Raw genomic sequence first — 13,086 nt, 5'->3', positions numbered from 1 at the left:
TGTCAAAGGTTTCGGGTAATTTCATTCAGAGACTACGCCATATTATTGCTACGCATGGTGGATATGTGGAAAATATCGTACTATAGAGTTTCCCAGACCGCAGCGCTATCTGTTGTTGAAAATTGTAACTACTGTAATTTCGAAAGTTTGTCTGCCTGAAAATGTACTGTTGTCCCAAGCATATTGCAACAAACGGTGTATGTCTATCGCTGCTCGTTTAGTTTTTATTGCCGTTTCCACGAGACCGCTACGGTCGCAGGTTCGAATCCTGCCTCGGGCATGGATGTGTGTGATGTCCTTAGGTTAGTTAGGTTTAACTAGTTCTAAGTTCTAGGGGACTAATGACCTCAGCAGTTGAGTCCCATAGTGCTCAGAGCCATTTGAACCATTTTATTGCCGTTTCAAATATACCGGTCATTTTTGAAACACCCTGTATATTTAGTTTTATTAAAATATCACATTCTCTCTTTACGTATGTCCTCTGTTTACTCTCTCAGTCTCACGAAAACACTCACACAGCCAAAACACATTGAATTAATAATTTTCCAATGTATTTTTAATTACGTCAGAAATCTGTCATAATGAAACTAAAGAAAATTTCAGAAAATTAGATCACGAGAACCTATCCTCTTGGTTGTAGTTTCAACTGATACTATAGATGAATGCATTACATTCCCTAAGTCGGTTACACAATGCCAGCACGGTTATTATGTGTTTTATGTAAAAACGTATATCTCCGAAAGTACTGAAATTGTTGATTTGAAATTTTAACAGTATGGTCAAGTTATCCATAGAACTTGGCATTCTAATTATGAAAAACATTGGTTAATATTTAATAGTGCTTCTTTAGGCTTATAGCGAGTATGTGTAACGTATTGCACGCAGCGTTAAGCACGTACACCGCCCTCTCAGCCCAGTAGCCAGCGTCAGCACCAAATCTGCATTCCTCCCGGCTCCATGGCAACGTATGCTTTCAATCCAAGACGACAACTCTTAGTACATTGCTACATTACAGCCTCATAAATTTCTCGGCGATAAGAAAGAAGAGATCACTGTCTGTGAAATTCTGATTACCTAGGAGGACAAGGGGAAGAAACTTTCCAGTTGGATGAACAAAACTTGAAGAAAGTCTATGGTTTCAACTACTTAAAAGGAGCCTCTTGAGTGCGACATTGCAAGTTGAGTCTTTAATAAGGCTCATTTTAAAGTGTTGTGTTAGTAATTATGACAGGAAAAATATTAGGTGCTAACTGCTCACCATGTGCATCAGGGGCCTACAGAAAATGATTGTCCGGGAAGTGCAGAGATCAATCCTCTATGGGATGTATGTATGTATGGACATCGTCGAAACTGGCTAGCCTTTTAGGCGTAGCTACAGAAAGAGCAATAACACATTTTATAGGCACGGAAAAACGGCAACGGCCTTGCCGCAGTGGATACACCGGTTCTCGTGAGATCACCGAAGTTAAGCGCTGTCGGGCGTGGTCGGCACTTGGATGGGTGACCATCCAGGCCGCCATGCGCTGTTACCATTTTTCGGGGTGCACTCAGCCTCGTGATGCCAATTGAGGAGCTACACGACCGAACAGTAGCGGCTTCGGTCAAGAATACCATCATAACGCCCGGGAGAGCGGTGTGCTGACTCCACGCCCCTCCTATCCGCATCCTCCCCTGAGGATGACACGGCGGTCGGATGGTCCTGGTAGGTCACTCGTGGCCTGAAGACGGAGTGCTTTATAGGCAAGGAAAAAACAAATAACTATCTTGATTCTTCAGTTTCTCCAAGCGTATTTGCTGATCGAACAGTCCACGGGCGTACTGCCGGTTCATGTCGTCCAACAGGCAGAGGAATGGGGTATTAAAACACTAATACACAGAACACCCACCATTTCAGGCGTAGAGTGTCTGACCGAGGAGCTGGACCACCTCAGAGCCGTATTGCGGGTACCCAGAGTGGCAGATTAGGAGCGCTCTCGGCTCCGCCACAACAGTACAACCTGTGGAGGCAGAAGAAGTCACGGAAGAAGAGGCAGCCACTGCCTTTATACCGTACACTGGCACACTATCGAGAAAAATCGGACGCTTATGGAAGAAACACCGAGTAAAAACTGTCTTTTGCCTGTCCAATAAAACACGAGCATTATCGGGAAGTGTCGGAGGTGATCTCGGTTTGAAGGAGGCTGACGTACGAGAGGGGGCATAAAAGTAACCGGAATCGTAATGCTGCACATCGTGTACTTGTAGTAGCAGGTTGCCCCGCCAGAGGGTTGTAGTAGGAGCTCTGCTGAGTCATTCTGCCACGCGGCGTCACCCCACAGTGAGATGTGTGGTTTCTTTGGCAGTTCTTTGAGTGTGCGTACAGTGCAGACGTGACATGAGGAAATGGCTAGTTCTTATGACCAACGTGCGGCAGTGAAGTTTTGTTCCTTGCTCGGCAAGAACGCAGCAGAAACTGTTCCGATGATTCAGACAGCCTACAAAAACTATGCTATTAGTAAAACGCAAATGTACGAATGGTTTTCTCGGTTTGAAAAGGGAGAAATGATGGTTGAAGATCAGCTCCGTTCCGGTCGACCTTCAACTGCTCGAAGCGAAGACAACAGCGACAAAATCCGTGATCTTATCAGTGAAGGTCGAGGCAGGACAATCGACCAACTCGAGAACTTGTCCGGGTTGTCCTGGAGCTCAATTCAGCGCATCTTGACTATCGATTCGGGGATGCGGAGAGAGGCAGCAAAATTCGTGGCGAAGCTTCTTACCGGAGATCAAAGGGATCGTCGCGTTCAAGCCTGCCTCGAAATGAAGGATGCGTTCAAAGATGATCCACATTTTTTCAACAAAATCATTACAGGTGATAAGTCATGGTGCTATGGGTACGATCCAGAAAGTAAACAATAGTCATCACAATGGAAGTCACCTGGCTCATCGAATGTGAAAACGATGTCGATCGGTTTTTTGACATGAAAGGGATCGTACACTCTGAATTTGTCCCTGAAAACCAGACAGTAAGCCAAATAGTCTATTAGGAGGTTATGAAACGGCTTCACAGAAGTTTGTCGCAAAAACGTCCGGCTTTGTGGGCTTCTGGCGTGTGGTTCTTGCATCACGACAACGCTCCCGCGTACACGGCTCTCAGCGTTCGCCAGTTTTTTGCCTCATCGAAGACGACTACCTTGACCCACACGCCTTATTCGCCGGATTTAGCACCCTCGGGCTTCTCCCTATTCCCGAGGATGAAAAGAGACTTGAGAGGGAAGCGTTTTGCGGATGTGTAAGACGAAAACGCAGTGTCATGAAAGTGCTAGCAGGTCTCAAAGAGGACGAATTTAAAAGGTGCTTCAAACACTGGAATGAACGTTTGACAAGTGTATTAATGCTAATGGCGAGTACTTTGAAGGAGATTACGGTTGTATTTGAAAACAAAGTATATACTACTTAGAAAGAAATTCCGGTTATTTTTGGGTCCCCCCTCGTATACCAGATACCATGTCAATGCGGGAAAACATGGACAGTTCGCACCGTTGAAGATCGTTGCAGAGAACACCAGAGTACCCTCGACTGATGTAACCAAAGTCAGCGGTCGCAGAGCACTGCTTGTCCGAGAATCAAGCGATGGAGTACGAACACACCAGGATCTTGGCGCAGATTTTCAAGTACTGGGATACCGTCGTTAGAGAGGCCATAGAATCCGTACCAGGGACGATCTCATCAACCGAGATTGTGGCTTTATTCTTAGCAAGGCTTGGGAACCAGCACTGAGGTTAATTAAGAAGACTTCAGCAAGCAAAACGATCTGGCGGCCAGGGCGGACAAAGAACTTACATTAACGCCATCAGAGACGCCGACGCTAGAGTCTCCACGACCGTCGATGCCGACGCGCGGACGAAATATTGTTCCTGTCGGACACTGTGAACCAGCAATACACCCGTCGACATTAGAGATGGGCAAAACTGTTCTTTTCAGAGATCGGATCAGAACTGTTCACTACCTGAAATGAACTAGCTCTTTTTCATTACTCACTACTCACTCACAATAGAAAATAAATGGAAGGCACATTGCCCTTTAAACTTGGTTTATTCCAGTAGTATACCTGTATTTTGATCTTATTTGATCCTATTTTGAAGTAACACAGATAATGAGTAAGAATTTTGTATTGTTTATTGAAATTTCCACGATATGACAAAGTTTTTGATTATTGATTTATTTTGCACTATCGTGGTTTTTTGGGTGATCGGAAAATGTTGTAACTTGAGATTTTCATTAACAATGTATTTGGCTATAATGTATTAAAATTTCATTAACCTCATACAAATACATCGCAAGCCATATATTTTTAAAGTGAACGTTTCCTTCCGAAGATGCCTAAAATCGCAAAATCCGTACTACAATAAGAAAAAAATATATAAATTTGACTGTAAGACCAAAGTGCTGCATATAGCCTTACGCAGAATAAAACAAGGAAAATATTGGTGTATCACATTTTGCGATACGTTTCTCGGTTCGCTCGTAATTAAAGCGTAAATTCGAGTGTCCATAATAAAAAATCCTATAGTAAGAGGAGTCGTCAGGAACCTCATCTGATCAGTTTAAACAAATAATAATAAAATAAAAACAAATGATGTATACATAATTATGTAATATACATACAGGTATTACTACGAAGAACAATATCCAGTATAGACGAACTCCGATGCAGAGGCGCTGAGTCAAGCTGGTCGAGCCGCGAGCTGTATTGCTGCGTGAGCTAAGACCGCAGAGACCAGAGTGACACCTGAGTTGCTTTGCTCAACGCTCTGGCTAGAGTCGAGAACGGTGGGGTGAGCGTTGAGCGGGCGAGTTCCGAGGGTGGGGGGAGTGGTGAACGGCCACCAGTCACCCGCTCCGAGAAAAATCGTCCGTTCTCTTGCGAGCAGGTTGTTGCAAATAGATCTTATGTTCTCCGCTAGGAGGCTCTCTGTCCTGTTGCTCGCATCAACTGCCCAGAGGGCAGGACGTGCGACTGAAACGATCGCCGACGGAATGCGATGCTAACAAGGGAACCTCCCCATCGCACCCCCCTCAGATTTAGTTATAAGTTGGCACAGTGGATAGGCCTTGAAAAACTGAACACAGATCAATCGACAAAACAGGAAGTTGTGTGGAACTATGAAAAAAATAAGCAAAATATACAAACTAAATAGTCCATGCGCAAGATAGGCAACATTTCCTGTTTTCTCGATTGATCTGTGTTCAGTTTTTCAAGGCCTATCCACTGTGCCAACTTATAACTAAATCTGAGGTGGGTGCGATGGGGAGGTTCCCTTGTAAGTTAAGGTGCGCCAGACACTGCACGTGGCAGAGGAAGCACAGAGACGGCACGGCATATGTGAAACACAAAATCCAATGGGGCAGTGCACAATGTAGGCAGTCAAGGCAGAAGCAGGGCAGAGGTCGGCGCTGGCTGTGTTGTGTGGCGTGCAGTGATCTGATCCGACTCTCTCTCTCTCTCTCTCTCTCTCTCCCTCTCTCTCTCTCTCTCTCTGCTGTGGGAAACGTTTGGGGCTACCGTTCTTTTTTTCTGAATCACTGATTGTTCACTCCTTTGAGAGATTCAACTCTATGAATCAGTTCAGTAGCGGATCCCCCATCTCTAGTCGACATGCCGAACAAGCATCCAGAGGTTCAAATTCTCCAGTGGTTCCAGACGGTATGAACTGCAAAGTCACACGCTTTTTAGGAGAGATGGATTGCTCTAAGGGAGCGTCACTTTCATTCCCACACCGGGAATGAAGCAAAAGAAGTTGTTTCGACGAACTATTGGCCAAAAGCAGTGCTCACACCATAGTTGTAGTTCTGTTACTCCCATTTCCCCGCTCTTACTTGCTGTGACGGAAATATTCCCCTACTGCCCTTGCAAGATCACTCACACGAGAAAAAATCGTAGTGTGAGGAACACCTGCAACTTCTCGCGGCACAATAAATAATTTTCCACCCAATTTATCATCCAGATTAACAGTGGGCGTAATTGTACACCAATACGTTAAGGCATTGATATTAGTTGATCTTGATACAACTCTCTTGGTACCTCTAATTTCCAGGGTTCCTTTCATATGCATTTCCTCTTCAAATCTCGACTGAGTTGGAAACAAATTCCTTACTAAATGAGGGGATAAGTTTGTTTATCTCATCTACAAATTTTCGTGCCGATTCTGTAGTTTGCAGTGCATGGTCAAGTTGACGCTTTGCTCGAAATTTCGTTATCTGCGTCTTACAATCCTGTAGCACTGTTTGAAGTTATGCAACAATCTACTGCTTCCCTTGAAATCACTGTAATCTATGTCGCGTTTAATTTTAAGTACATAAGTGACGATCATACACATCCTGTAAATTGTATCGAGCATCTTCGAAACCCGGAAACACCAGTTTTTGTAACAAGTGCCCCTTGTCTTCCATTGAATATCTGTAGTTTCTCTTATGCACTACATGGTAATTTTGCGGAGGACTTATTTGAAGCCGGCCGGGGTGGCCGAGATATTCTAGGCGCTACAGTCTGGAACCGCGCGACCGCTACGGTCGCAGGTTTGAATCCTGCCTCGGGCACGGACGTGTGTGATGTCCTTAGGTTAGTTAGGTTTAAGTAGTTGTAAGTTCTAGGGAACTGATGACGTCAGAAGTTAAGTCCCATAGTGGTCAGAGCCATTTGAACAATTTTTGAAATTATTCGAAATCTGTTCATAGTTGTTTTTAAACATGCTTTGTATGATCTTCCGCTTACGTCATTATGTTTAGTACCTGCTTCTTCGACAACAATTGCCCTTTTCTGTGTTTCGCTTGAGATGGAATTTGTGGTTCCCTGTTCGACAAGGACGATGAACTACATAGTTCCTTACATATTTCAATGTCATTTTCACTTCTTAAGTACTTACCGTCATCACTGTATTCGTCATGTACATTGCCCGCACAGTCGAGCATATATGACACAATTCATTCCATTGACTCACCTTGCAGAAACGCCAGTATATGATCTTCCACTTCCTTCTCACTCTTCAAAGTTCCTTTTTTTCATTTCTGACCTAATGTCATCTTCAGCTACTGTTGTACATTTAATGCATTATTTGCTTCTTTTATCATTGCCATTGTTCTGCTTTTTGTCAGCACCACTATTACTGTAGCACTCTTGGGAGTTACTCATCGACTAAGCAGTTCAACTACCCTCTGTAGCCTCATGCTGTGCTCACCATTGAGTACCTGCAGTCCCTCGCTCTGTTGCCATGAGAAAACAATATTGTGGTTGTATGGTAGACAATACGTGGGGCGTCGAATGCCGTAAACATCATAGGCCATTTGCGACCTGGCACTAAGGGGTTCTTTGCTAGGATCAACACTATCTGGTGATGGCAATTCATGTATGGTAATATCCCTCGGAGTGCAGATACCCTAGCTGATCGTAAGTATCCGGGCGCCTAGTTGGTGTGTCCACACTTCGCCTATATGGCGACTTGAACTATGCTGGGGACTCTTTCGACGAGGCGTCTGAATGTCTGTGAGGGTCTGCAGCGAGGTCGACGTTCTAACTCATCTCAAAGGTGTTTCGCTGGGTTCAGCTCGAAGCTCTGGGCAGGTTAATTCATTTCAGGAATGTTATTGCCCACAAACCAATATCTCACAGATGATGATTTATGACAAGGAGCATTTTCATGTTGATACAATCATCATATTCGAATTGTTCCTCTGTTGTATACAATGCTGTAAAATGTGTTCATACTCTTCTGAATTACGTATTGTCTTCAGCAAAATAACAAGAACGCACCCTCACCACAAAGAGCACCCCATACTCTAACAAAACCAACTTCCTCCATGTGGTGGAAGATGACTTTCTCCAAACCCTTCTATCAGATTTCTAAAGGTGCAACGTGATTCACTCATCACTCATTTACAGTCATACAATGCCCAATGCCGTCGCTCTTCTTGCCACCTCACGTGTCGCTTAGCACTGATTGCCGAAATTATGTTTTGTGAGGAGCTAGTTGAGCATTGCAACCCCATTCTTTTTAGCTCCCTACATACAGTCCTCGTGCTAGCTGGACGACTGGTAGCACTTTGAAACTCACATATGATGTGGAGGGCAGTCTGGCAATGGCTTCAAAAGTATTCACATGAAAGATAAATTCGTTAACGTGGATAAAAATTCAACAATTAAGCAGTCTTTTTTTTTAAATATAGGAAAGAATTAGTACCACTGGAAAGATCTCTTCAAATTGAACATTTTTATCATCTTTGGAGAATGACAATTAGGGTGGGAAATGAAAGCATTAAGGAAAATAGCAACGAAAGTTAATAACAAAAAATTGTATTGGAGAAAAGTTGCACATGAGACGGGCAGAGAAAATTATCAGAAGACCACAAAAGAGTAGAAAGAGAGTGATAATCCTGCTGCCGAAAACTTTCCTACTAGACCTGATGCGAGGCACAGCAACATTTGACTGAGGATGTACGCAACAACAGTAAACCAACGTCACTTCAGGTAGACACAGATCACAGGTTGCAAGCACATTCACACCTGTCGCCTGGAAACCACTGCTGAACCACAAAATCCAGTTCTACATGTCTCTCTGCATCACCACACCATCCACATAATGGAAGACAATGAAAAGCAGTAGCATATACAACTTAAAGTTCACCTGCCAACGTTTGTTTTTCTCAGGCTAATGACAAACATCCACTAAAGTTGACCTGACATTTTCATTGAAGAAATGGGCACCTTTTCTTATTTTATAAGAAAATATATCGTTCAATGAGATGCAAATTTGTTAATTGTGACAGTATAGGTTTTATAAAAAGTAACTGCAATCAATTTAGCTTTCACATTTAGCATGCAGGCTTACATAAATTGTTACATGGGCAAGATGGTTATACTATCCTTAGAAAATTGGAGACACTGTGCGAACTTATATTACAGGAATTATTCTTTAATTATGTTCCTGCAGCGTTATCTTCAGGCCTTTTATTTGATTTTGATTAAAAATCCTGCATCCAAGTGCAATTTTTAAAATTAGTAAATGTAATTATTATAAGTAGGTATCTGTGAAGGAATTTTTCTATTGTTCTGATGATGGTAATTGTCCTGTTTATCTTGACCAATCCAAAACCTTTATTTTCCAGAAGCAAAATTAAAAAAATGTATGAAGCATCTGTTACTTAGCTAACTGAGGCACACCACCCAGTAAGATCGTCTTTCATTATGAAGGTGTGGACAACAGTGTAAGTTTTTTAAATAGCACTCTACGTTATTCATTGAGTATTCCAACTGCTCTCCTCAGGTATATGTAAACATTACATTGTTAAAAACATAACAGAAAAGGGGAAATACGCATCTGACAGTCGTTCAACAGCCTTCAGTTGAAGGTTTCCCTGAGTACCACGTAGATCAACGAACACCAGATAAAAAGGGCTACATCTACGGAGAATGTCAGTTAGCAGAAGTGTAACTGAAATAATGATTTCTTATTTACAATACAGATACCTTTAATCCACTACTGTAGTACTCTTAAACGATGCGGTGTGTATTGTAAAAGCTCTCCTTAAATAAAAAATGCTGTACTCACGCATAGATTCAACTGAAGACAATTGACTGACGGATTGGTGTGACTTTTCCTTATGGTTTCATTTTTTACGACCAACTCCACTAAGCAGTACTTAGCACTGTGTACTATTACAAGAAAAGAAAGGGGTGCTAAGACAGTAATGGAGGTAGAATGTGATTTTCACTCTGCACCGGAGTGTGCGCTGATATGAAACTTCCTGGCAGATTAAAACTGTGTGCCGGACCGAGACTCGAACTCGGGACCTTTGCCTTTCGCGGGCAAGTGCTCTACCATCTGAGCTACCCAAGCACGACTCACGCCCCGTCCTCGCAACTTTACTTCTGCCAGTACCTCGTCTCTACCTTCCAAATTTTACAGAAGCTCTCCTGCGAACCTTGCGGAACTAGCACTCCTGAAAGAAAGGATATTGCGAAGACATGGCTTAGCCACAGCCTGGGGGATGTCTCCAGAATGAGATTTTCACTCTGCGGCGGAGTGTGCGCTGATATGAAACTTCGTGGCAGATTAAAACAGTGTGCCGGACCGAGACTCGAACTCGGACCTTTGAGTTTCGCGGTCAAGTGCTATACCAGGAGAGCTTCTGTAAGGTTTGGAAGGTAGGAGATGAGGTACTGGCAGAAGCAAAGCTGTGAGGAAGGGGCGTGAGTTGTGCTTGGGTCGCTCAGATGGTAGAGCACTTGCCCGCGAAAGGCAAAGGTCCCGATTTCGAGTATCGGTCCGGCACACACTTTTAATCTTCCAGGAAGTTTCAGTAATGGAGCTGTTAGCAAGAAAGCCAGTACGTAACGAAACCCCGTATTACGTAACCACACACGAGGTCTTGATTGTTTATTTACAACAGGTGTTGGGAAACACTGGACTAGATATCAATATAGATAGGCCAGATCACAACTCATTTTTAAGGATTAAGGGAAGACCGGTCCATCTAAGCCCCGTATTTCTCTAGAGTAGCGGGAACCGAAACTGGCCTACACAGTAGCCACGGCAGTCAGGGCCAGAAAACGATATGTTACGAGATATCTGTCCTGTGAAAGGTACAGCTTCGCAGTGGCGTGTGCTTCTTTGTGTCTTTCACTTCCGTTGCTTACGACGAGGTGCGACAGTGCGAAGAGCTTCCGCTGTCCCGTATCCAGAGGAACCGGCCGTAAGTGCGGAGTAACTGCTCTGTTTATAAGACCTGCAGGCCATCACCGCCCAAGCGCCTCTTCTCGGACGACCGCAGCGCGGGCAGCGAGATGGCGGCGCCACGGGCGTTTACAGCCTCCGGGTCGCAGAACGACCTCGTGGAGAGGCGGCGACACGCTTCTCTCTGATGAGTTCACGGAGGTGCTCCCACGCTTACAGGCCCTCGCCCTCCAGTCCGTCTGCAGAACTGCCGCCACTACGGCTGGAGTTCCCTCTCTAACACTAGGGAAGGGCGCACCTAGTACTTAAGATCCACAATGCCTGCACTAATGGAGGGCTACACTGTGTCATCAGCTACAACCTCGTGCGAGAAAACGGAGCCCACGGACGGCGCTAGGGCAGACTGGTATTGTGGTGCACAGTGTTTATTGTTCATAATAAATGCGACATCTTTTAGTATGTTAGTATGTAGGCGTTACATTCCACTAAATACGAAGGCAGACATAAAGTTGGCGGTACTACCTCAAAAAAATTAACTACACACATCAAAAAAGTTTTGCATCACATCGTTTCCGAGAGTTTCGGAGCCTGTACGGAACACAAACATCATTTCCACCCTTTTTATTGCTCATGAAAACCACACATTGCATGTTGTACCACCATACAGCGAGATCTTCAGAGGTGGTGGTCCAGACTTCTGCACACACCGGTACCTCTAATACCCAGTAGCACGTCCTCTTGCATTGATGAATGCCTGTATTCGTCGTGGCATACTATCCACAAGTTCATCAAGGCACTGTTGGTCCAGATTGTCCCAGTCCTGCCCGCATCTCGTGGTCGTGCGGTAGCGTTCTCGCTTCCCACGCCCGGGTTCCCGGGTTCGATTCCCGGCGGGGTCAGGGATTTTCTCTGCCTCGTGATGGCTGGGTGTTGTGTGCTGTCCTTAGGTTAGTTAGGTTTAATTAGTTCTAAGTTCTAGGGGACTGATGACCATAGATGTTAAGTCCCATAGTGCTCAGAGCCATTTGTCCCAGTCCTCAACGGCAATTCGGCGTAGATCCCCCAGAGTGGTTGGCAGGGCAAGTCGTCCATAAACAGCCCTTTTCAGTATATCAAATGGTTCAAATGGCTCTCAGCACTATGGGACTTAACATCTGAGATCATCAGTCCCATAGACTTAGAACTACATAAACCTAACTAAGCTAAGGACATCATACACATCCATGTCCGAGCATGTCCGAGGCTTCGAACCTGCGACCGTAGCGGTCGCGCGATGCCAGACTGAAGCGCCTAGAACCGCTCGGCCACACTGGCCGGCTTCAGTCTATCCCAGGCATGTACAATAGGGTTCATGTCTGGCGAACGTGCTGGTCATTCAAGTCGAGCGATGTAGTTATCCTGCAGGAAGTCATTCACTAGATGTGCACGATGGGAGCGCGAATTGTCGTCCATGAAGACGAATACCTCACCAATAACCTGCCTATATGGTTGCACTATCGGTCGGTGGATGGCATTCACGTATCGTACAGCCGTTACGGCGCCTTCCATGACCATCATTGTCGTACGTAGGCCGCACGTAGTGTCATCCCATAACAGCATGGAATCTCCACCTTGCTGCACTCGCTGGACAGTGTGTCTAAGGCGTTCAGCCTGACCGAGTTGGCTACAAACACGTCTCCGACGATTGTCCGGTCGAAGGCATATTCGACACTCATAGGTGAAGAGAACATGATGCCAATGCTGAGCCGTCCATTCGGCATGTTGTTGGACCCATCTTTACTGCGCTGAATAGTGTTTTGGTTGCAAATATGGACCTCTCCATGGACGTCTGGAGTGAAGTTGCGCGTCATGCAGTCTGTTGCGCACAGTTTGAGTCTTAACACGACGTCCTGTGGCTGCACGAAAAGCATTATTCAACATGGTGGCGTTGCTGTCAGAGTTCATCCGAACCATAATCCGTAGGTAGTGGTCATTACTACAGAGTACCCCTTGGTCGGCGTGAACAAGGCATGTCATCGACAGTTCCTGTGTCTCTGTATCTCTTCCATGTCCAAACAACATCGCTTTGGTTCACTCCAACACACCTGGACACTTCCCTTGCTGAGAGCCCTTCCTGGCACAAAGTAAGAATGCGGGTGTGATCGAACCGCGGTATTGACCATCTAGGCATGGTTGAACTACAGACAACGCAAGCCGTGTACCTCCTTCGTGGTGGAATGGCTGGAACTGATCAGCTGCTGGACCCTCTTCTTCTAATAGGCGCTGCTCATGCATGGTTGTTTACATCTTTGCGCGGGTTTAGTGACATCTCTGAACAGTCGAAGGGACTGTGTCCACAGTCAATGTCTATCTTCTGGAGTTCTGGGAACTGGGGTGA

General features: G+C 45.0%; 1 protein-coding gene and 1 pseudogene across 1 annotated transcript in view; one reads left to right on the top strand and one right to left on the bottom strand.

Annotated features, from left to right (window-relative positions):
* The window catches only part of LOC126235490 (uncharacterized), a 586,979-nt gene that overhangs the window by 536,524 nt on the left and 37,369 nt on the right, over positions 1–13,086 (bottom strand). The window lies entirely within an intron of this gene.
* Positions 1,415–1,532, top strand: LOC126237907 (5S ribosomal RNA; annotated as a pseudogene).

Source organism: Schistocerca nitens, chromosome 2 (genome assembly GCF_023898315.1).
Source record: "Schistocerca nitens isolate TAMUIC-IGC-003100 chromosome 2, iqSchNite1.1, whole genome shotgun sequence".
Taxonomy (NCBI): Eukaryota; Metazoa; Arthropoda; class Insecta; order Orthoptera; family Acrididae; genus Schistocerca; species Schistocerca nitens.
Note: the sequence above shows the minus strand (reverse complement) of the source record. Positions and strands in the feature narration are given on the sequence as shown.